Raw genomic sequence first — 202 nt, 5'->3', positions numbered from 1 at the left:
CCAACGAGCTTCTGGTTTCTTCGTAGTGACCGAAGACACTCAACCTTCGAAATTTATAGTGAGCCTTTGGATAATGACCCTAACGACGCTCATGTGACAGTGAATGAGAGTCTGGAGTTAGATGAAGACATGACTGTAATGGAAATCAATGACCACAAACGCCCGCAGTTATCAAGTGTTTCGGTCAATAGTTCTAATAGTG

The sequence above is a fragment of the Montipora capricornis genome, chromosome 10 (genome assembly GCF_036669925.1).
Source record: "Montipora capricornis isolate CH-2021 chromosome 10, ASM3666992v2, whole genome shotgun sequence".
Taxonomy (NCBI): domain Eukaryota; kingdom Metazoa; phylum Cnidaria; class Anthozoa; order Scleractinia; family Acroporidae; genus Montipora; species Montipora capricornis.
The sequence above is the reverse complement of the archived record's forward strand: the minus strand, read 5'-3'. Positions refer to the sequence as shown.